A 24,909-nucleotide genomic window follows, 5' to 3' on the forward strand; every position below is an offset into this window, starting at 1 on the left:
CCCCCCTTGGAGAATAAACTCAACACAGACGATTAGAAATAAGAGGGCTGTCTTATTGACACTTACTGGTAATTTATCCTCAGTTTGAATGCTTCCAGAGATGAAAGGCTTGCCTCCTTACACAGCAGCATTTTTTTTTCATTTTCGGAGAGCTCTATTAAGTAAAATAATTTCTTATGTATGGCTGAATCTGTCTCCTGGGAATTTTGAGACATTGGCTGTTTTCCTGCCCTTAAAAGTAACACTGAAAAATCTTCCCTCTTCTTTCTGATAACCCTTAGCAATGCTCTTTTGGCTCCTATGAAGCTTTTCTGAGTCCCAAAGTCTCTCAGACCCCAAGCCTTAGAAATATTTTGGCTCTTCCTTCTTTTCCACGAGCCAACAAATCATCAAATACTGGAAATTATAGTTTGAAATTTCTCCTGCAGAAAAAGCACATTTCAATGTGTAATTATTAAAATTGTAGAAATAATAACTTAATTTTTTTTTTGAGACAGGGTCTCGCTCTGTCACCCAGGCTGGAGTGCAGTGGTGCAATCTCTGCTCACTGTAGCCTCCACCTCCTAGGCTCAAGCAATCCTCACCTTTCGGCCTTCCAAGTAGCTGGGACCACAGGCATGCACCAACATGCCCAGCTAATTTTAATATTTTTTTGTAGAGGCAGAGTTTTGCTATGTTGCCCATAGTGGTCTCAGACTCCTGAGCTCAAGCAATCAGCCTGCCTTAGCCTTCCAAAGTGCTGGGATTTCAGGTGTGAGCCACTGTGCCCAGCCAGAAATAAATAACTTCTCTCAAATTAATTTAGAGAACTAATTCAATAGTGATTTTAAAAATCCAATGGAAATTGATATAAGTATCAAAGGAGTTGATACAAGTATTCTGAAGTTCAATGAGATAATAAAGACAATATTCAAAATATGAAGAATGTTAAGGGGGGATTAGTCATTTGACTTATTAAAACAAAATGATACTTTGGGAGGTCGATGTGGGTGGATCTCTTGAGGCCAGGAGTTCAAGACCAAGCTGGCCAACATGGTGAAACCCTGTATCTACTAAAAATTCAAAAATTGGCTGGGCGTGGTGGCATGCACCTGCTATCCCAGCCACTTGGGAGACTGAGGCACTAGAATCCTTGAACCAGGAGTTGGAGGTGGCAGTGAGCCAAGATCCACCACTGCACTCCAGCCTGGGCAATAGAGCAAGGCTCTGTCAAAAAACAAAAACAAAAACAAAAACAAAAACAAAACAAAACAAAAAAACCCCAAAAAACCCACCAAAACACAAAAATCAAAATGGCAGTCACTGAAATAGTGCGGTACTGACATGAACAGAACAGACTGTAACCACAGGTGGCGGTGCACACCTGTAGTCTCACCTATTTGGGATAATCAATGGTGCCCAAGAGCTCGAGGCCAGCCTGAATAACACAGTGAGACCCTGTGTCTGAAAAATGTTGTGAATTGATATATAAAAGAAGAAAATATATATTACTGAGGAGATTAAGGATTACTCAGCAATAATTTGGAATCACTGGCTATGAATTTGGAGGAAAATGCAAATATAGATTGTCACTATATATTGAATGAAGTCTATGTGGGATTAATAAATTTTTAAAAATAAAATCATAGGAAAATGAAGTAAAAATAATTGAATAGTAAATAAACTTTTAAGATAAAAAGTACAGGTTAAGTTTCCCTTATCCAAAATCCTTGGGACCAGAAGTGTTTTGGATTTCAGATGCCCTTTAGATTTTGAAATATTTGCATGTACATAGTGAGAGATCTAAGGGGATGAGACCCAAATCTAAACAGGACATTCATTTATGTTTCAAATACTCCTGATACACATAGCCTGAAAGTTATTTTATACAATATTTTAAATAATGTTTTGCATGAAACACAGTTTGTGTGCATTGAACCATCCGAAAGCAAGTGTCACTATCTCAGCCACCCATGTGGACATTGCTGTTTGGTATCACTGTTATTCCAGACTCTGAATATATATGCTAGTGATAAGAATCATTTTTGGCCAGGCGCGGTGGCTCATGCCTGTAATCCCAGCACTTTGGGAGGCCGAGGAGGGCAGATCATGAGGTCAGGAGATCGAGACCATCCTGGCTAACACAGTGAAACCCTGTCTCTACTAAAAATACAAAAAATTAGCCAGGTGTGGTGGCACGGGCCTGTAATCCCAGCTACTTGGGAAGCTGAGACAGGAGAATCACTTGAACCCAGGAGGTGGAGGTTGCAGTGAGCCAAGATCGTGCCACTGCACTCCAGCCTGGGTGACAGAGAAAGACTCTGTCTTAAAATAAATAAATAAATAAAAATCATTTTCTTACACTTATTCACACATGAGTACTGACCAGTAGAAAATATGGCATGCCATCCAATACCATTCAGGACATAGGCATGGGCAAAGACTTCATGACTAAAACACCAAAAGCAATGGCAACAAAAGTCAAAATAGACAAATGGGATCTAATTAAACTAAAGAGCTTCTGCATGGCAAAAGAAACTACCATCAGAGTGAACAGGCAACCTACAGAATGGAAGAAAATTTTTGCAATCTACCCATCTGATAAAGGGTTAATATCCAGATTCTATAAAGAACTCAAACAAATTTACAGGAAATAAATAAATAACCCCATCAAAAAGTAGGCAAACGATATGAACAGACAGTTCTCAAAAGAAGACTTTTTTTTTTTTTTTTTTTTTTTGAGATGGAGTCTCGCTCTGTCGCCCAGGCAGGAGTGCAGTGGTGCGATCTCGGCTCAATGCAAGCTCCGCCTCCCGGGTTCACACCATTCTCCTGCCTCAGCCTCTCTGAGTAGCTGGGACTACAGGCACCCGCCACCACGCCCAGCTAATTTTTTGTATTTTTTTAGTAGAGACGGGGTTTCACCGTGGTCTCAATCTCCTGACCTCGTGATCCGCCTGCCTCAGCCTCCCAAAGTGCTGGGATTACAAGCGTGAGCCACCACACCCAGCCTCAAACGAAGACATTTATGCAGCCAACAGATGCATGCAAAAATGCTCATCATCATTGGTCATCAGAGAAATGCAAATCAAAACCACAATAAGATACCATCTCACGCCAGTTAGAATGATAATCATTAAAAAGTCAGCAAACAACAGATGCTGGAGAGGATGTGGAGAAATAGGAATGCTTTTACACTGTTGGTGGGAGTGTAAATTAGTTCAACCATTGTGGAAGACAGTGTGGTGATCCCTCAAGGATCTACAACTAGAATTACCATTTAACCCAGCAATCCAATTACTGGATATATACCCAAAGGATTATAAATCATGCTACTATGAAGACACATGCACATGTATGTTTATTGCGGCACTATTCACAATAGCAAAGTCTTGGAACCAACCCAAATGTCCATCAGTAATAGACTGGATTAAGAAAATGTGTCACATATACACCATGGAATACTATGCAGCCATAAAACAGGATGAGTTCAGGTCCTTTGCAGGGACATGGATGAAGCTGGAAACCATCATTCTCAGCAAACTATCACAAGGACAGAAAGCCAAACACCGCATGTTCTCATTCATAGGTGGGAACTGAACAATGAGACCACTTGGACACAGGGTGGGGAACATCACACACTGGGGCCTGTTGGGGGGTGGGGGGCTGGGGGAGGGATAGCATTAGGAGATATACCTAATGTAAATGATGACTTGATGGGTGCAGCAAACAAACATGGCACATGTATACCTATGTATCAAACCTGCACGTTGTGCACATGTACCCTAGAACTTAAAGTATAATTAAAAAAAAAAAAGAAAAGAAACTATGGAATGCCATCAATGCAGTGAAAACGTAATGTGTTCAGGGCAACCAAGCTGCTCAGTAGCATCCCTGGAATAGCTGGATCAGCTGTTTAACAGCAGTAGGAACAAACAGCAGCAGGTTTCCAGGCTCCACCTATGATGCTGTGTTTTGATGAAAAGGTTACTGTGCACTGTATTTTATTTTATTTTTATTTTTTATTTTTTTATTTTTTGAGACGGAGTCTCGCTCTGTCACCCAGGCTGGAGTGCAGTGGCTCAATCTCGGCTCACTGCAAGCTCCGCCTCCCGGGTTCACGCCATTCTCCTGCCTCAGCCTCTCCGAGTAGCTGGGATTACAGGCGCCCGCCACCACGCCTGGCTAATTTTTTTTTTGTATTTTTAGTAGAGACGGGGTTTCAGAAGCAATTGAGAGACCAGGAAGTGGGTCCTCTGGGGCTCAGGAGGCATTCTGCTGGATGGCTTTTAAAGATGTTTCCTTCAGAATCATCTGCCTCATTAAAGCATAAATGTCAAGCATAAATTGTTCTTGTCTTCTTTATATCAGGTTATAAAGTCTCTCTTTAACTTTATAAACCTGATATGATTTCTTGTTCTGTTATGAATGCGTGGTGCTCTAGTCCTTCAATGAACCCATCATACGTTTTCCTTTTTCTTTTCTTTTTTTTTTTTTTTTTTTGAGACGGAGTCTCGCTCTGTCGCCCAGGTTGGAGTGTGGTGGCGCAATCTAGGCTCACTGCAAGCTCCACCTCCTGGGTTCATGCCATTCTGCTGCCTCAGCCTCCCAAGTAGCTGGGACTACAGGCGTGCACCACCATGCCCAGCTAATTTTTTTGTATTTTTAGTAGAGACAGGGTTTCACCATGTTAGCCAGGATAGTCTCGATCTCCTGACCTCGTGATCCACCCGCCTCGGTCTCCCAAAGTGCTGGGATTACAGGCGTGAGCCACCACGCCCAGCCTCAAACGTTTTCATTATGTCGTCTAGAGGCAATTTTTCTGCAGTGTTAACCATGTTATCTTCATCATTGTGCACCTGCATTTTGACTGTGACCCATCACACGAGGTCAGGTGAGAAATCTTCCACTTGTGGCATCATGTCGGTGCTTAAAATTTTCAAATTTTGGAGTATCTTGGATGTGAAATTTTAAGATTAGGGATGCTCAGCCTGTAACAGATGGCGCAGCTACCTTGGAAAACAGTCTGACGGTTCCTTGAAAGGTTAAAGATAGAGTTACCATATGACCAGGCAATTCCACTGGGAGGTATGTACCCAAGAGAAGGGAAATACATGTTCACACAAAAACTTGCACATGAATGTTCATAGCAACATTATTCATCATACCCCAAAGTGGCAACAACCCATGTCCATCAACTGATGAACAGATAAATAAAATGTGGTATATCCACACAATGGAATATTATTCAGCACCGAAGAAGAATGAGGTACTGATACATAATGCCACATGGATAAACCTTGAAACATTATCTAAGTGCAAAATGCCAGTGTGAAAGCACCACATATGGTATGATTTCATTTATATGAAATGTCCAGAATAGGAAAATCCATAGAGACAGAAAATAGATTGGTGATTTCCTAGGGCTGGAGGTGAGATGAAATGGGGAATGACTGCTAATGGGTATGGGGTTTATTTCTGGGGTGATGAAAAGCTTCTAAAATTGATTGTGGTGATGGTTACACAATTCTGTGAATACACTAAAACAAACGAAGTTTGCACTTTACGTGGGTAAATTGTGTAGTATTTGAATTATGTCTCATTAAAGCTGTAAAGAAGTAATTGAAGAAATCAGAAAGGAAATGTATTAGAGAAACAGAACTGATAGGTTATATATTAGATGTAAAGAAAGGGATTTATTATGAGGGATTAGCTCACATAATTGTGGAGGATGAGAAATCCCTCCATCTGCCATTTGTAAGTTGAAGGTCCAGGAAAGCCAGTGGTATAGTTTCAGTCCCAGCCCAAAAGCCTGAGACCCGGAGGAACCAATGATGTGAGTCTAGGTCTGAGCCCAAAGGCCCGACAAGTTGGAGAGCTGATGTCCAAGGGCAGAAGAAGATGGATGTCCCAGCTGAAGCAGAGAGAGCCAATTCACCCTTCCTCCATCAGCTATTTGCTTGTTAATCCTGATTGTGCAAAGAGCTCAGTGTGCAAAATATATGTCTAAGAGGGAGAGGAGGCTGGGCGCGGTGGCTCACACCTGTAATCCCAACACTTTGGGAGGCTGAGGGGGGTGGATCACAAAGTCAGGAGATCGAGACCATCCTGACTAAGACAGTGAAACCCCATCTCTAATAAAAATACAAAAAATTAGCTGGGCATGGTGGCGGGCGCCTGTAGTCCCAGCTACTCGGGAGGCTGAGGCAGGAGAATGGCGTGAACCTGGGAGGCGAAGCTTGCAGTGAGCCGAGAGTGAGCCGAGATCACGCCACTGCACTCCAGCCTGGGCAACAGAGCGAGACTCCGTCTCAAAAAAAAGGAGGGAGAGGACACACAGGATATCTGGGCGACGAACTAGCTCTGGTATTTAAACAACCATTGTAATAGGTTGTTTATGTATCCAGGTGGAGAGCCAGTGATGAGGGAACTTGCTGGGCTTGGTTCCTGAATCTCCACCAAACCTGTGCCTTCTGCTAAGCTGGGGATCTGCTAGCTGCCTACTAAAGGACGGGTGCCTGGAATCCACTGACAGTTTCACATATGGTGTGGCCTGGGGCATCAGCCACCTAGCTGGGGAGAGGGCCCTGGCTCAGAAGACTATGAGGGTGCACAGGAATAACTGGGGCTCTGTCACCCAAGGGAGGGTGCCTGTAGGACTCAGTTTAAGGGACAGTTTCAACCTCCTGGTGCCATCTTTCACTTATGTCCCACACTTCCAGTTAGTCTTGTGCCTCATCTAAATACCCACACCCTGATATTTGCCAAACTGTCTGGACCATGAGCATCCCCTCAGATTCTGCTTCAAACCATAGCTGAGCAGGCAACTCCATATAGGCCCCAAGGCATGTGTATTTCTGATCAAGTCCTCCACCTACTGGTGACACTTGATTCTCACGTCCCTAGGGTTTACCAACAACACTTGTCTTTCCAGACTGTTCTATTAGAGTGTATGCTGACACTCCCTCTATAACGACAACAACAAAAAATTAATGCCTGTTAGAGGCGCTATCCATGAAGCAGCAACAGGAGACTGACTGCTTTTGTTATGAGCCAGTCTGATGTGATAAAACCAGAAACAAAAACTAGCCACTTGTCTTGGTGAAAAAGGGGGCCACTAGGCAAAAGGATGACGAGAAAGGCCACCTGCATTCCTCATTCAAATTCTTCCTCATTCCTTGATTTCTCTCAACAGGTAGTCATCAAATCTGAGATTTGGTGTTGTTATAAACCTCTTCAAGAATATTGGGGAAGAGGCTGGGCATGGTGACTCATGCCTGCACTTTCTGCCTCCCAGGACTTTGGGAGGCTGAGGAGGGTGGATCATGAGGTCAGGAGTTTAAGACCAGCCTGGTCAACATGGTGAAAACCCGTCTTCTACTAAAAATACATAAATTAGCTAGGTGTGGTGGCAGGAGCCTGTAATCCCAGCTACTTGGGAGGCTGAGGCAGGAGAATAGCTTGAACCTGGGAGGCGAAGGTTGCAGTGAGCTGAGATCGTGCCACTGCACTTCAGCCTGGGCAACAGAGTGAGACTCCATCTTAGAAAAAAAAAAAAAGGACTATTGGGGAAGAAATAGCAAACCCTGGACATTTCAGATCACTAAACTACCCCTTGTGTGACTTGCCCAAAATAATGTTTTTACAAACTCATGGAATATTACTGGCTTTAGGCGATGACACAGTTGCAGTAATGTTCTTATTTGATTATTTAGAAATGAAATTTATGGTTTAAATTTCATCCAGGATTTATAGAATTTTAAAAAGTTATTCTTCAGTATTTGAAATACCACTTTGCAAAAGCAGAAAAGCCATAAATGTGTTAAACTGGCTAAGGAAATTAAGATGGCAGTAATATATTTTCTAATAAAAATCATAGCATAATAGCAAAATTACTGCGGAAAACCACAGTTATTGTGGCAAAGACATAAAATGTTACAGCTGCAATAATACGCTATTTGTTCTGGCAGGAGAATAAGAATCCTGTACATTACAGTTTTTCAATATTGGAAAAACATAAAAAGAAAATACTATAAACTTAAAGGACTATTTTTTAAAAACAAAGAAGTGCATGAGTGATTTTAAATTTTGAGCATATAAAAGAGTCTTGCTGCAAAGTCTATTGAACTCCCGAGAAGACTCTGTTTTGCTGTTTCTGATTCGCCAGTATCCTACCAGAAAAATATGCCTCCAAATAGAAAAAGAACACATAATCCTGTCTGTATTTGAGGGTTCAAGCCTGGAGATTCCACCCCCTTGGTCAGTTGATTTTTATTGGAAACCCAAGATGCACCTGCCTATGGAATGCATTTCAGAATGTGGAAGTACAGCAGGAAGAAAGCAGACAAGAACACAACCCCATGGTATTCTTGGTTAGGGGCAGCTTGGGGGTCGGTAGGGGAGACATACATGGATTAAATGATTAATAGAGTAATTCAGCTTATTTACATTAGTCTGGTTTTTTACATGAGGGGCTCACGAATTCTTAATTTGTCCTTTCTTTATTATATTTTTCTTTTTTGCTATCTTTCAATATTGATTATCCATTTCTTCCCTTAATTACTAGACTTTCTGAACTTTTAAAAACATATATCTTCCAACTGGAAAGTATGTGTCCCTTATAACAACTACCAGTACTACTAATAAAACAACAAAAACTCATATAGCACTTAATAAGTGTCAGGCGGTATTTTAAACAGTTTATGCATATTATTCATTTAATCCTCTCAATGACCCTATGAGAAGGTGCCATTATTCTCCTTATTTTTCATATGTGGAAACTAAAGAGTAGGAGAAACCGTCCAAGCTCACACAGCTAGTAAGTCATAGAGCTGAGACTGGCACCCAGATAGCCTGGCCCCAGAGTCCTTCCCTATTCTGAATTTATAAAGATATTTTTGATATTTTCTTCCCAAAGTTTTAAAGCTTTCCTTTTCACATTGGAGTTTTAAATCTATCTATAATTAATTTTGAGTATGATATGACTTAGGTATAACTTTTTATATGAAAAACTAATTTTCCCAGTTCCATTTATTGATATGCAAATATAAAGTATCTGTCTATATCTATCTATCTATCTATCTATCTATCTATCTATCTATCTATCTATCTGAGGTTGTTTTTGAGTGCTGTATACTCTTGCTTTGGTCTGAAAATTCACAGGTTGAAATTCTAACTCTTGAGACGATGGTACTAGAAAGCAGGGCCTTTGGAAGGCGATTACATCATGAGAGTAGAGCCTTCAGGAATGGGACTTAGTGCCCTTAGAAAAAGCTGAGAGACCAGCATTTTCTCTCTTCCATCATGTGAGGACACAGCAAGAAGGCACCATCTATGAACCAGAAAGTGGCCCTCACCAGACACCAAACCTGCAGGCACCTTGATCTTGAACTTCCAGCCTTTGGAACTGTGAGAAATAAATGTCTGTTTTTGTAAGTCACCCAATAGATGGTGTTTTGTTATAGAGCCTGAGTAGTCTTGGACAGGTACAGATGATTCACTCTCACTGACTGTTGAATATTATTCTATGTGTGGATATTACACAATTTATTTACCCATTCTACTATTTTAATTTTATTTTTTTTAATATTTGAGACAGGATCTTGGTCTGTTACCCAGGCTAGAGTGCAGTGGCACAATCATGGTTCACTGTATCCTCCAACTCCTGGGCTTAAGCAATCCTACCACCTCAACCTCCTGAGTAGCTGGGACTACAAGAATATGCCACCATGCCCAGCTAATTTTTCATCTTTTTTAAAAAAAGTTATTTTGTAGAGATGGGATCTCACTATGTTGCCCAGGCTAAACTTGAACTCCTGGGCTCAAGCGATCCTTCTGCCTTGGCCTCCTAAAGTGCTGGGATTATAGGCGTGAGCCACTGTACCTAGTCCCATTCTACTATTGATGGGCGTGTGGGTTGTATCCAGTTTTTTTACTATTACAAATAGTGAGGCCATGAACATTCTCATAAATGTGTTTTGGTGAACACATATATACATTTCTGTGGAGTATACATCTAAGATTGAAATTGCTGGGTCACAGACTACACATTTAGTAGATATTGCCTGACAGTTTTCTAAGGTGGGTGGGCCATTTTACACCTCCACCAGTAGTATTTGAGGGTCCCCGTTGTTCCTTACTCTTGCCCACACTTGATAGTGTCTTCTTCACTTTAGTCATTCTTGTGTACACAATTGTGGTCCTAGGTGACATTTTCCTGATAACTATTTGAAGGCTATCTTCTTTGTGTGGTGACATAATTGCTCATAATTCTGCCCATTTTTTTCTTTTGGGTTGCCTGACATTTAATACAAATCACTTTGTAGGAGTTCTTTATATAATCTGAATGAGTCCTTTGTTGAATACATGTATTTTAAATATATTCTCCCACTCTGTGGCTTAACTTTTCACTCTTAACACTGTCTTTTGATGAACAAAAGTTTTTAATCTTTTTTATTTTTTGAGACGGAGTTTCACTCTTGTTGCCTGGGCTGGAGTGCAATGGAGTGATCTCCGCTCACCACAAACTCTGCCTCCCAGGTTCAAGCGATTCTCCTGCCTCAGCCTCCTGAGTAGCTGGGATTACAGGCATGCACCATCATGCCCGGCTAATTTTGTTTTTAGTAGAGATGGAGTTTCTCCATGTTGGTCAGGCTGGTCTCAAACTCCCGACCTCAGGTGATCCACCTCCCTTGGCCTCCCAAAGTGCTGGGATTACAGGCATGAGCCGCTGCGCCTGACCGAAAGTTTTTAATATTAATGTGTTTTAATTTACTTATTTTTTCTCTATGATTATCACATTTTTTGTGTTGGTTAAATAGACCTTTGGCTACTTGAGTTTCATGAAAATATTTTCCCATGCTCTATCACAAAAGTTTTGCTGTTTTATTAAGTTAAACCATATGAAATTACTAATAGTCAACTTAAAAAATAGCAGTTTCATATGGTTTAACCCAATACATTTAATCTACGATCTGTCTGGAATTGATTTTCATGTTTGGTGTGAGTCGGGGTCAAGATTTTAAACAAATTTAATTGTCTGATTGTCAGTTTCTTACGAATTGGATGACTGTATATATGTGGATCTGTTTCTCAACTCATCATTCTGTTCTATTGTTTTTTTCATTCTTGTACCGATACCTTACTATCTTGGCCACTAGAGTTTTATGATAGGTCTTTTATAAATTTTAATAGATCCGAAGTGTTCTTCAAGATTGCCTTAGCTACTCTTAGCCCACTATGTTTCCATTTAATTTTAGAATCTCGTTTTAGAATTATTGCTTTATATATATTTAAATTGACATGTAATAATTTTACATATTTATGGGGCACATAGTGATGTTTTGGTTCATATAAAGTATAGTGATCAGAATCACAAGAATTAACATATCCATCATTTCAAACATTTATCATTCATTTGTATGGGGGACATTTGATATCCTCCTTCTAGCTGTTTGAAACCACATATTATTGTTAACTATAGTCATCCTACAATGGTATAGAACACTGGAACTTATTCCTCCTTGATGCTATTTTATATGATGCCCTCTACTCTAGAATTGTTGTTCTAAACAACAGAATGTTACTCTCTTTTCTAGATAATCAGAATGTTACCCTCTTTATTGCTGTTTTGTCTAAAATTGATGTGGCGATCCTAGATTTTTTTTTGGTTCCTATTTGCCTGGTATATCTTTATTCATCACTTTATTCCCTTGTCCTCCATGTGTTTTGGATTATCTTTTATGAATATAATATAACTGATTTTTTTTTTTTTTTTTTGAGACAGAGTCTCGCACTTTCCCCCGGCTGGAGTACAGTGGGATGATCCTGGCTCACTGCAACCTCCGCCTCCCAGGTTCAAGCCATTCTCCTGCCTCAGCCTCCTGAGTAGCCAGGATTACAGGTGCCCACCACCACCTCCAGCTAATTTTTTTTGTATTTTTAGTAGAGACTGGGTTTCACCATGTTGGCCAGGCTGGTTTCGATCTCCTGACTTCGTGATCTGCCTGCCTCAGCCTCCCAAAGTGCTGGGACCACAGGCGTGAGCCACCGCACCCGGCCTTTTTTTTTTTTTTTTGATGGAGTTTCGCAACCTCTGCCTCCCAGGTTCAAGCTATTCTCTTGCCTCAGGCTCCCAAGTAGCTGGGATTACAGGCATGTGGCACCACACCTGGCTAATTTTGTATTTTTAGTAGAGACAGGGTTTCTCCATGTTGGTCAGGCTGGTCTCGAACTCCTGACTTCAGGTGATCTGCCTGCCTTGGCCTCCCAAAGTGCTGGGATTACAGGCGTGAGCCACCTCGCATGGCCAACAGTGATCTCTTGATAGTATGTTTCCAAAAAAAAGATCATCAAATCAGAATACCACACAAGGAAGCTTTGCTAACATGAGCTTCTGTTCTTCGCCTATGGAATCTGACTGAGTCCATGGGGCTGGATTTAGTGAAGCGTTGGGCAAAGGAGTCATCCTAGGTACATAAACAAGAGGAAAGTCCAAGTGATAATGAGGGAAACAGCAAGTTCATCATGAACTACAGATAACCTCTATTTTCTCTTCATTCCTTTTCCTGTGTAGCTTAGGTGGGTTCTGGTAATTCCCCTGGGAATGAAGTGCCCAATTGTTATTTCTTTTTTTTTCCTTTTTCTTTCTTTCTTTCTTTCTTTTTTTTTTTTTTTTTTTTTGCTCTTTCTCTGTCGTCGCCCAGGCTGGAGTGCAGTGGCGCGATCTCGGCTCACTGCAAGCTCCGCCTCCCGAGTTCACACCATTCTCCTGCCTCAGCCTCCCCAGTAGCTGGGACTACTGGCGCCCGCCAGCACGCCCGGCTAATTTTTTTGTATTTTTAGTAGAGACGGGGTTTCACTGTGTTAGGCAGGATGGTCTCGATCCCCTGACTTCGTGATCCGCCCGCCTCGGCCTCCCAAAGTGCTAGGATTACAAGCGTGAGCCACCGCGCCCGGCCTGAAGTGCCCAGTTGTATTTCTTTAAATTTACTAAAGTACAAAATTTAAGATAGGAAGAAGATGATAAGAACTTTTCCTAGGAAAGTTTAAATGTGATCAGCCCAACAGTGAGATGGCTCTGTAAACATCCAATCCGCGGTTACACCCCATTAGCTCAAGAAAAGAAATGAGAGCTTTGCTGTTTCTTCCACTAGATGGCAATGTTTCTCTGCACACCAACCAGACACGCAGGCTCTCCCGCAAGGTAGCCAATGTGCCCTAGGAGGCGTCCCGGGCTCGCAGCACCTGCTCCCCGACCCAAGGAGCCACCTACGACGTGGTACAGGCTTCTACTTACCTGGACGAAGGAGAGGTGCTGAGAGTACCCTGAGCTTGTGACTAAGAACTAGGGAAGCAAGCGAGTCAAAGAGGAGGGAGGGTATTTCCAGCATGCAAGCACTTCAGTGAAAATACACCCGAAGCGAATGCCTTTCCCAGGGAGTATCTTTGGACCTGATTCAGGATTTGAAATGGAGTTTCTTTCCTTCTTCCTTTATCCACTTGTCTGGGAAAGCATCTGAATAATAGGCAGTGCTGCTTTAGGTCTGAGTATGACCCAGCTAGAGGTCAATTCAATTTACAAGATGCTCACTTTATGTCATTGCACCATTAAAAAAAATTGCAAAACCATAATTACTTTTGCACCAACGTAATAATTAAAAAACAAACATCCCTCCACCCCCCCAACTTCCCAGAACATTTCTTTTAGTATTGCCTCTTTTCATGGATAGATATGTTTGGATACAAATGTTCAAAAAATCATTCTAATGCCTCAGTAGGTACAGAGAAGTACTTGGTAGGTACTGAAGAGGCACTGTCAGATTGTTGTATAATCATAGAGGATCATAAAAAATGACACTGCCAACCCCCTATGTATAAAGGGGTTGTACTTTAAAATTTTTGGGTCTCAAAATACATTTTCTAATTAAAATGTTTTACATGGCGGTTTTCTGAGTTAGCCCATAATATTACTTCCTATTTTATCATATTCCTTTATCATTTGAGCCATCTATGGTTATTATAAAAAATATAGACAAGGCACAATGGCGCACGCCTGTAATCCCAGCACTTTGGGAGGTTGAAGTTGGAGGATCGTTTGAGGCCAGGAGTTTGAGACCAGCCTGGGCAACATAGTGAGGCTGGATCTCTACAAAAAAAAAAATTTTAAAGCTAGCCTGGCATAGTGGTATGGACCTATAGTCCTAGCTACTCAGATGGCTGAGGTGGAACGATCGCCTGAGCCCAGGAGTTTGAGGCTGCAGTGAGCTATGATCATGCCACTGCATTCCAGCCTAGGTGACATAGTGAGACTCTATCGCTATAAATAAATTAATAAATAAAATAAAATAAATAGAGAGAAATATATTATAATCTCCCCAAATTTCATCCCCAGATACAACCATTGTCAACATTTTTGTACCAATATTTTTTTCTATGCATTACCAAAAAGTTGTCATAATTTTAAATTCTTCACAGTGACTAGGTGCTAAAGACTTTAGGTGACCTGACTTTAGGTGACTCCTCTTGTCTGTGTTCTGCTGTCACTGACCCAAGGTAGAGCAATTTTTTTCTTTTTTTTTTTTTTTTTTGAGACAGTCTCACTCTGTTCCCCAGGCTGGAGTGCAGTGGTGCAATTTCGGCTCACTGCAACCTCCACCTCCTGGGTTCAAGTGATTCTTGTGCTTCAGCCTCCTGAGTAGCTGGGACTACAGGTGCGTGCCACCACACCTGGCTAATTGTTTATATTTTTAGTAGAGACGGGGCTTCTCCATGTTGGCCAGGCTGGTCTCGAACTCCTGACCTCAGGTGATCCACCTTCCTCAGCCTCCCAAAGTGCTGGGATTATAGGCATGAGCCACTGCGCCCGGCCGGCAGAACAATTTTTACCTGTTCTCTGAAGATTTTCCAGCTCACTCCAGGCAACATGGTTTCTCCATTTCCTGACTGCCGGGGTGCTGGGGGGCATCATCACCAGGTTTTCAAGTATGTTCTATGTTCTACGATGGTTTCCTGTTGTTAACCCTTTCATCTTACTATTTCTTTGAGAGTAGAAGCCATGCTTTAGTAAGTGCTTAATAACACCCAATAAATATTTGTCGACTAGTCCATTAGTTGAAGTCTAGCCCCCTAAGCCTCCGTTTTTCCCCAGGAAACTGTCGGTCCCCAACTCTGTCGCTTGCCTTCAATAGCCACACTACAGAAAAGGACTAAAGAGGCAGGATTGGGCCCCAGATATGGATAAATCGTTGTGGCCAGATATATTTCAGGACAAAAGTGGGAACTTGGGTTCTTGGTTTTGGAGACCTCATTGACTATAGAGTCCTGCAAACATTTTTGTACTTAAGTGTCATTTTAAAGCTCAAGTTGGTTTCTCTACATGATATGGTCTTTTTCTCCCTACCTTGGGAAATTAGTGTTATTTTAAAAATGGTCTTAAAACATATTGAAGCCCACTTGTTTTTCATAAGGAAACATGAAAAATGTTCAGACTTCACCAGTGGTTAAACAACGCAAATGGTGGCAACTTATATAATTAGCCGACCTGTTTTTTTTTTTTTTTTTTTTTTGAGACAGAGTCTTGCTGTCTCCCAGGCTGGAGTGCAGTGGCAAGATCTTGGCTCACTGCAGGCTCCACCCCCCGGGGATCACGCCATTCTCCTGCCTCAACCTCCCGAGTAGCTGGGACTACAGGCGCCCGCCACCTCGCCCGGCTAATTTTTTGTATTTTTAGTAGAGACGGGGTTTCACTGTGTTAGCCAGGATGGTCTCGATCTCCTGACCTCCTGATCCGCCCGCCTCGGCCTCCCAAAGTGCTGGGATTACAGGCGTGAGCCACCGCGCCCGGCCTAGCCAACCTGTTTTAAAATGAAATTTTGCTGTGCTGGTGAGGTCTTGGCAAAGTGCTACATCCATATGTAGCCAGTTACAATGTAAGTTCCTTCAACCCTTTGAAAAGCAGGTAGCAATTCTGATCTAAGAACCATAAAAATATTTATTTCTTTATTTTTGATCAAATAGTCCTGGGTTTTGGAATCTATCCTAGACAAAGCATCTAAAGGGAGTTGAATGCTCTGTGTTTGAAAATGTTCACTTTAATCTTTATTTTTATCATTGAAAACTGGGAAACACGCTACTAATAACTACCACTTGTCTGGCTCTGCAGTTCACAAGCAGCTGTCATATGTATCATTTCCTTTGATTTTACCGTGGCCCTGGGAAGTAGGTGCGGTTGTGACCCTTGCTTCATGGATGAAGAGATGTGTTCAGAGTGGTTAAGGTACACAGATCACACTGTTGGAATAAAAGCAGAACAAAGCTGAGGTTTTCTGATTCCAGGGGCTGATCCTGCAGTATGACATCCCTTTATATCTGTGTCCGGCAACAGGGTAAATGTTAACACAGGAACGTGAGTGTAAGTATCTAGCATTAACATAATTATTTTGAAAGCAACATAGCAATATTAAAAAATACTTGGCTGAAAAAAAGTACAAAAAATCACATATTTGCTGTAATTATTACATAAAATTAGATAGCCATAATAAGGGCTGGAAGGGAAAGGAAGAAATGAAAGGCATTGAGAGGTTTCCTTTCATTTTAGTACCACTGTGCTTATCATTTCATATTGCTGGGAACCATCTGGCACTCTTTGGCTCTTGAATGGAATCGTAATTTTCTTAGGAAAAGTTATATATATAGAAACGCATTCCACCGGGTTGCACTCGCTTTGAGAACACTAAATATAAAAGTTCCTGGAATTATAGATTCACAGAGTCACAAAGGCCTATGACGGAAGGACCGGTGCTGGTGGCAGAGAGAGGCTGAGCCCAGCAGTCCCCAGCCCATGTTCTGCCTGTTTCATCTCAATGACACTTGGGAAGCGAACCTTGTGTGGAGCACGGAGGGGTGGGACCTCCTTGTGAGGCTGACAAAAGAGGGCTGGGCTTGCCAAATGAAATCAGGCCTTGGGAGGGTGGAGGAGCCTCCATTGTCCTCAGCGCCAGTGATTAAATGCCGGATTACAGCGGAAACATTCTTTCCATCCTCCCCAGCCCCCAACCCATCAGGCCCATTCACAAGGCTCCTTCCCCAAAATATTGGCCAGGGTGCCTTCTATTTATCACCGTCACAGAGGACATTACAACCCACACAAAGGGGCTTCAGGAAGCTAATGTAAACCAGGTAATAGAAGAAATCAAGAGCTAACACCTCAAAAATGCCACAGGGGCTGTGGGGCAAAGGAAAAGACATACGGTGTGAAAGCACCTCCCAGACGCTGCCCCGCTCTCACGCTCTGCCTGTAGTTGGCCCTCGGTTATTTTCTTGTACCTTCTACTGGCCAGGCACTCATGCCTTGCTGCACATCTGGCTAGTTTTCTCTCTTTTCCAGACGAGACATGTCATGTCGGGTAGCATCATTTGCAACAGCCTGGTCATCCAGCTGACATGGATATTCGGTTCTCCTTTGTTACTAAGACCTTGCCTTTCCAGGAGCATCCACATAGACTCTGCCAGAATGCCATCAGACTAGGCTAGTATCTTGGGCTCAGCTTAATATTCCCTCAGCCTGACATATTGGATCACAGCAGTTAGGACAGAAATTTTGAAAGGTTGGGGAGAGAGCTGTATGGGAATAGTGCCTGGAATAAATAGATACAAACATTTTAGAACTACTGCATAGACCTAGATGTTCATCAAAGTATTCATTTGCTTTTTAAAAGGAAAATATTGTGAAGTGTCTTCAAAATAGGAGGCAGTGAGTAAATACATGCTGCAGGTGGAATAAACGAGTGACTTAGGGAATCAGAACACAAAGTGTCATGCCTGATTGCTTGGACTTTGTGACTTACTACCTATGTGACCTTGAATAAGCTCAGTTTCCTTGTCTGAAAAGTGGAGATGATGATGATAATAATGATAGTACTTGCCTCACAGGATTGTTCTGAGGATTGAAAGCATTATGTAACAAGCTCTCAGATCATCATCTATTACAGAATACATGCTGTAAGAAGTGTGAGCTACTATTATTATTATTATTACTTGCTTACAGCAAATAAATCCTAGAGGTGTATTAGCAGCACCAACTTTCCTACAGAGCCAAAGAATATAGAAATGCCAGTATGGAGAGGGATAATTCTGATTATTTCTTTTTTTTTTTTTTTGAGACGTAGTCTTGCTGTCTCCCAGGCTGGAGTGCAGTGGTGCACTGCAGCTCACTGCAACCTCTGCCTCCTGGGTTCAAGCAATTCTACTGCCTCAGCCTCCCAAGTAGCTGGGACTACAGGCGCATGCCACCATGCCCAGCTAATTTTTTGTATTATAGTAGAGATGGAGTTTCACAGCATTGCCCAGGCTGGTCTCAAACTTCTGAGCTCAGGTAATCTGCCCACCTCAGCCTCCCAAAATGCTGGGATTACAGGCATGGGCCACTGCACCTGGCCTTGATTATCTCTTTATACTGTATGTCTTTAAGTACAATTCTTAAAGAAAATACTAGCACAAAGAATTTAGAAGTTTATTAAAATGCAAAAATCATAGGAATGCAAGGAAGGCTTGCTATTATGAAGTTTATTATCATAATTTACTATATTAATAGGTAAGAGAAGAAAAAACCCATAATTATATTTTTGTGACTCAAATAGCTTTTTTTGTCAAAATTTGACAATCATTTCTTCATTTTAAAAGTTTCAATTAGGAATAGATTCTGGACACAATAAATTAAGATGTAAACACATATGCACATATTAATTGAAAAACCATCATGATGCTAAATGGCAAAATGCTAAAACCATTTTTTCCGTTATTAAAGACAATATTGATCACCATGGAAACTATTTTTTAATACTGTTCTAGGAGTACTAGCCAGTGCAATTAGATAAGAGGAAAAAAGCTGTAAATATGGGGAAAAATTATTTGCAGATTATATCATTATATATCTCTAAAATCCATATAAATCAATTGAAAAGCTGTTAGAAATAATATGACTAAGTACCTGGTTATAAAGTTAGATATACAAAAAGTAATAGGCTTTTTCTGTACATAAATATAATGGGATGAAATTGATCAATTTCAAGTCTGATTGGCTGGATGATTTTTTTTTTTTCCTCTGCAAACCAGACCTTCTCTGCCTCTGAGCAGTGGTCTGTAACAGGATGAATTTCTGTTGGATCAGCTGAAGTGGTGGCTTGGGCAGCGAGGCAATTCTTCATCAAGACATACCTTTTTGTTGCTTCTAATTACCTGCTGGCAGGAACTAAAAGTGTGTCTGTTGTATGCATGCCATGTGTGTCAAATTAGAGTCTTTGAAGTTGTTCAAATAAAGAGGATTAGTTATAGTTGTAGGGAGTTATACAGACTAAGCCAAAGAAGCAGAGTTTATCTGCCTTCACACTTCACCCATCTGTTAACCCGGCTGAGACACATTTTCTTGTAGCATTAGTATTTTATGCACTATTTTTCTTGATATAGTAACAGATTTAATTAATTCTTTATGGTAATAGATCCCTTGTATCCATAAAGAAAGAACATATTCCATCATTACCTTAATATCATGTCTAATACAGAGTGGCCGTACAATCAGAAAGTTATTTCTCAGACCACTAAACTTATACATAAACGTTAAACACTGTGTATTACTTTTAAGCTTACTTTTGATCTGCTATCAAACCTAAGAAGTTGTTTTATTATGATTAACTCTATATAAGTTAATTTTTTCCTCTAAAATGTGTTTTAAAGGCTGAAGCTGTATTTGACATCATTTTTAAAGCTATGTGATTTATTCTTTTTTATTCTCCACTATCAAATATACATATTTGAAGATATGTACGGTAATACCATTTTCAAGCACGAGCTAGTTTAAGGAGCATAGAGCACGGTAAATGGTATAAAACTTCTAACACCCATAAACCCCAAACTCCTAGTACTGAATGCCCACATATATCATCCTTACTATCAGAGAAATTATGTTTATAACATATGCTGAGTTTGAGACCAGCCTGGGCAACATGGCAAAACCCCACCTCTATGAAAAACTACGAAAATCAGCCGGGTGTGGTGGCGCACCTGTAGTCCCAGCTATCTGGGGGGCTGAGATGGGAGGATAACCTGAGCCCTGGCAGGTCAAGGCTGCAGTGAGCCGTGATTCCAGCCTGGGTGACAGAGTGAGACCCTGTCTCAAAAAAAACAAAAGAGAAAAGCATTCAGCTTTTTGCTTCCTACATGTATGTCACCACATAAACAAAGGAAAGTGAGACTCAAGTTTACCATAAAAGAGTCCTTCACTGTAAGCAAATCCTCAACTGTTTTAGAAAAATGAGTTTATGATCACTATTATCTTGCTAAAAGGATTGTTTATTTCATCACAGGAACCTTCTACTAACCTCCTTTAGTCTAAAAAAGCTCTAATTTATTAAAAAAAAAAGATCAATTTGATTCTTATAGTTTATCCATCCAATAATTTTTGGTTAATATTTGCACGGCAGATAAATCTTTACTTCCCTTATTTCTACCTCCTGTATTGAGTGCTCAATCAACTTTTAAATAAATTATCACATGTATATATACATAATAAGATTACTTAACATTCCTATGTTGAATTTTGAATTTCTTTCATTTGTTCATTCATTCTTCCATTCAAGATATGGATTGCAAACCTACTACATGGCAAGCATAAGTGCCCCGGGGTTATGGCAGTGAACAAAATTCTTATCCTCATACAGTTTATATTCTGATCTGGTGGAGATGAGAAACTGGTGAACTTAAGCTTAAAAATCAATCAGATGCTGAGTTTGTTATTAAAAAAAAGGAAAGAGAGCTCAGGTTAAATACATGCACTAGCTAATCTAAATCTTTCTTGGAAGTAGACTTGGTACTAGTCTCTCAATTATCAATCATTTGGGCATTCTGTGATGATTTTGTTATATCCTTAATTGCACTGCACAAATGGAAAAAAATTATCTCTTCCAATTGCTGTTCCCATCTGATGAGTCCTTCATGGGAGCAACAAGCAGCTGATTTGCCATCGGCTTTGTACCAGTGTAGGGGCTATTTTGGCAACAACATATGCTTTGGTGTCAGAGTAACTGACCTTCGAATCTTAGCTCTTACTATGATATTGGGCAAGTTACTTGATTTCTCTGAGCCCATTCTTCCATCTGTTAAACAGGCATATTAATTCTCCTTTAAAGGAGTATAATTCAGATTAATGAAATAATCGGTGTATAGTACCTGTCAGGTCAGAGCTCCCCTACCCAAGGTCCCCATTCAGTGGCAGAGCCAGGATTAGATCCCACATCACCTCACTCTGGTGCCAGTCCTTGTCTCATACCATGTTTACATTTAATAATCTCTGGTGATTTTATTCACATGATGAGACAATAGATTTATTCATCATTTATTAAGAAGACATTGAGCTCTTTGCTGTGCTGCCTCTTTGACCTCTCTGGGCCAAAATGAGGGAGTTGTATGAGGCTCCAGGGTCTCTTTTAACCATGCACTTCTATGACTCTATGCAGGGTGGCCAACCATCTTGATTTGCCTCAGACTCAGGGGTTTCCCTGGACAGGGACTTTCAGTACTAAAACTGGGAGAGTCAGAGAAAATTATGATGGTTGTTCACCCTAACTCCAGGATTCTTCCGCATTTGGTTTATTCCGTCAGCTTCCCTGATATACCTCTGAATACCCAAGATTGGACATGATCCTGCAAAAGAATTCAAACATCAAGTTAGCAAGCAGAGCTGCAGCCATGTGGCCTCTCCACTTCTTCATTCATTCCTTCTTCTGCCTCTGCAGTTTCCTATCTGGGTGCTGTTTTGGGAAACTGTTTTTCATCATTCATTGCTATGGTTTTAGTTTTGGTAGTTAGCCAGAGAGCAGCTGATCAGCCATGTCAGCAGACTAAGGAACACTCACAGAGATTTTCTTCTCTGCAAGGAAGGTTTGATGTCTCCGTTTACCTTGGGAAGAAAGCAGAATGTTCGCAATCTCACTGCCTCTAGTCTCTCTAGTGAATGTAAAGGCAAGTTCCTTCTCCCACTCCTCCTCTGCCTCTTCATTTTTATTCTCCTTCTCATTATTGTTATCATTACTACCAAAAGACAGTCACCTCTAGGGGAACAACTATCAAATGAGAACCTCTCAGAGCACGATGTTTTGATGCTGAGTGGAGGCTGCACACCTTGCGACCGCTCCCTGGTGGGAAGACCGGCTCTGCCTGCCCCAGCTGAGATATCACTTAACAGTGCAGGCTCTTCAGGGGCAGGGCCTGCTCAACATGTTTACAAGATGTGTAGCTATTAGCAACATCTTACAGCTCAGCTAATTAACAGGGAGAGTGTCTGATGAAGCCTGGCTCTAAAGAGGACCAAATTGCATCAGTGCTTGGGCTTTAAACTGATACCAAAAAATAACTCACCGCAGGTGTGTTTTGAGTCACATCTTCCCCCAGCAGGTTGGTTGGTTGTTATGCTTCAGCTACCGCAGATCCCAAGGTGGCCCAAATGCCAGGTTACGAGTTTATTAAGGTCATTTAAGTTGGTTACATGTAGCCATTATTTTAGCTGAGTGGTTAAGATCGTACACGGTCACTGATATGGCTTGGACCTGCGTCCACACCAAATCTCATATCAAATTGTGTGGTCTGGTGGGAGGTGATTGGCTCATGGGTGCTCATGAATTCTCATAAATGGTTTAGCACCACCCCCGTGATGCTGTCCTCAGGACAGTGAGTGAGTTCTGGTGAGATCTGGTTGTTTAAAAGTGTGTAGCACCATCTCCCTCTCTCTCTCGTTCCTACTCCAGCCACGTGATGTGCCTGCTTTCCACTGCCCACCATCATTGGAAGTTTTCTGAGGCCTCTGCAGAAGCTGAGCAGATGCCAGCATCATGTTTTCTGGACAGCATGTGGAACTGTGAGCTAATCAAAACTTTTTTTTTTGTTGTTTGAGATGGAGTCTCGCTCTGTCACTTAGGCTGGAGTGCAGTGGCATGATTCAGCTCACTGCAACCCTGCCTCCCGGGTTCAAGCGATTCTCCTGCCTCAGCCTCTTGAGTAGCTGGGATTACAGGTGTTCGCCATCACACCCGACTAATTTTTGTATTTTTAGAAGAGACTGGGTTTTACAATGTTGGTCAGGTTGGTCTTGAACTCTTGACCTTGTGATCCACCTGCCTCCACCTCCCAAAGTGCTGGGATTACAGGTGTGAACCACCGCACCTGGCCTCAAAACTCTTCTTTGTAAATTATCCATTCTCAGGTATTTCTTCCTCTTTTTTTTTTTTGGACAGGAAGTAGGATTTATTGGTGAATATTAAGAGGGGGCAGCACAGTGGAAGCCCTCATGAGTGCAGGGCCTGCCACTTGTCCAGAGGGCCACAACTGGGGATGTACTTGATCCCACAGCCATCTGGGATGAGCTGCTTCTCAGCCACCATGTCTTCAAATTCATCTGCATTGAACTTGGTGAATTCTCACTTCTTTGAGATGTGGATCTTCGGGATGGCCAGGGAACTTGAACTTGGCCCTGCGCAGGGCCTCAATCACATGCTGCTTGTTCTGCAGCTTGGTGCAGATGGACATGATAACCATGGTACAATGTGAACCCCGGCCACAGTGCCCTGGGGCTTTCCGAAGGCACCTCGCGTGTCTGTTTGGAGCCTACATTGGGGTAGTACTAGGTCAGAGACATGAACATCCATCTGAAGGGCCTGTCTCCAAGGTCCCTTAGAGCAATGCATACAAGAAACAGGCTGTGTACACTACCAAGGAAGCTGCTGTTTGCAGCCATTGCACACCTGGCCCCTGTGAGGAAAGGAACTCAGTCAGCTTAATTGGCTGCAGATCGGATATTTCTTCATAGCAATGTGAGAACAAACTAATACAGTCACCAACCCCCATGAATCCTATACCAGGAGCCACCTCGTCCTGCCACAGCTAAGGACATGATCTAAGTCTTGTCTTGGATGAGCTCACTCTCCACTCTGTGGCACACATGTTTTCCTTTCAAATGCCCCTGTTATTCAAGCAGGAATGAAATATTTCTCTCACTTTTCTGGTTGAAGTCTTTCCATGCTGAATTTTCTTAATCAGACCAGTAGGTGAGTTCCATTTCTTATAAAATCTTCCTTTTACTAATAATCTCTTCAGCAGATAATGACCTTAGCAACTGTTGACACAACTTCCTCTATTTGAAGTTTTAAAAGTTTTGTTTGGTTAAGAAAAATAACTTGGAATTTTGAGGTCATTTCTATTGCTACTCATGGATTGAATTGTCCTGGCTAGTGATTTATTGCTTTTTGCCCACTGGTAGGAAGGAGGTTCCTAATGTTGGAGGTGTGCCCTGGTGGGAGGTGATTGGCTCATGGGTGCTCATGAATTCTCATAAGTGGTTTAGCACCACCCCCTTGATGTTGTCCTCAGGATAGTGAGTGAGTTCTGGTGAGACCTGGTTGTTTAAAAGTGTGTAGCCCCTTCCCCCCTCTCTCTTGTTCCTACTCCAACCGTGTGGTGTGCCTGCCTTCCACCGTCCACCATCACTGGAAGTTTTCTGAGGCCTCTGCAGAAGCCTAGACATGGTAGAACCTATGTCTATTTTATGAAGGGTAAAATAGCACCCCTACGATACTGTATCATCCTGCCAGAGTTTAATAAATTGGGGTAAAAACCAGTATTTCCCAACTCTCAAGGGAAAAGGCTGTGTTATTTGTGAAGTATTATCAGTAGGATGATTTTACCAAGGCATCTTGGTTCATTCTCAGTGTTGAGGAGATTCCTATATCCACTGGGAAGCTGACCAGGCATCATCTAAGATCCTTTTCGGGGTAGAGAACATGCCAGCACCAGTGGCTACTCTTGGACAGAAGGGGAAGGTTGGTAAAGGAGTCAGCTGACACGACTTTCACTTTTATTTTTATCCCCTTCAGTAGATTTTGAAAA

At 41.7% G+C, this 24,909-nt stretch overlaps 1 non-coding gene across 1 annotated transcript; it reads right to left on the reverse strand.

Annotated features, from left to right (window-relative positions):
- Positions 1 to 23,679: 23,679 nt before the first annotated feature.
- LOC115833190 lies at positions 23,680 to 23,814 on the reverse strand. Its single transcript, XR_004028635.1, has one exon. It is a non-coding gene; the product is annotated as a small nucleolar RNA SNORA70 (small nucleolar RNA).
- Positions 23,815 to 24,909: the final 1,095 nt, after the last annotated feature.

This window comes from Nomascus leucogenys, chromosome 25 (genome assembly GCF_006542625.1).
Source record: "Nomascus leucogenys isolate Asia chromosome 25, Asia_NLE_v1, whole genome shotgun sequence".
In the NCBI taxonomy this organism is placed as follows: Eukaryota; Metazoa; Chordata; class Mammalia; order Primates; family Hylobatidae; genus Nomascus; species Nomascus leucogenys.